The sequence below is a fragment of the Babylonia areolata genome, chromosome 4, assembly GCF_041734735.1.
Source record: "Babylonia areolata isolate BAREFJ2019XMU chromosome 4, ASM4173473v1, whole genome shotgun sequence".
Lineage (NCBI taxonomy): Eukaryota > Metazoa > Mollusca > Gastropoda > Neogastropoda > Buccinidae > Babylonia > Babylonia areolata.
In genome coordinates this window covers 44,678,123-44,678,657 of record NC_134879.1, presented here as the reverse complement: position 1 = coordinate 44,678,657, position 535 = coordinate 44,678,123, and positions in this window count along the sequence as shown.

The following is a 535-nucleotide window of genomic DNA, read 5'->3' as shown; positions in this document are numbered from 1 at the left end:
CTCTCAAATCTCCTTAATGAGTGGAAAATAACCAAATAACGCAGAATAATGCATTACAATTTTACCGTTCTTGCACTGGCAGCAGTTTCACTGAGTTATATTCCTTACCGCCATGTTTATCAAATCTTATATACACACACATGGTTTGTGCCGTGCTCCCACTGACATATTCATTTATATCCTTTTACATGCACGGTCAACCTTTGTCCTAGCAATGTTCCTGTACAACTCACTCATACTATATTTGTTATGCTTTTTCGTCAGTAATCATTCTGTAATACTTTAATAGTTTTTCAGTTTCCCCGTAAACATAATTCACTATGGTTTGTGGTTAAATAATCTGTTATTAACTTTATGAACTGAATAAACTGGAACAGTTAAATAGATAATGATAAAATAGTAATTTTCTCCGGCTCTCTGTCTGTCTGTCTGTGTCTCTCTCAGAAATGTAAATTTCTTGAAAAATTCTTACTTGCTTACGATATGGCGATGTTGGAATCGGCCTAAAGTACCGAACAGATGGTAAGTTGTTTAA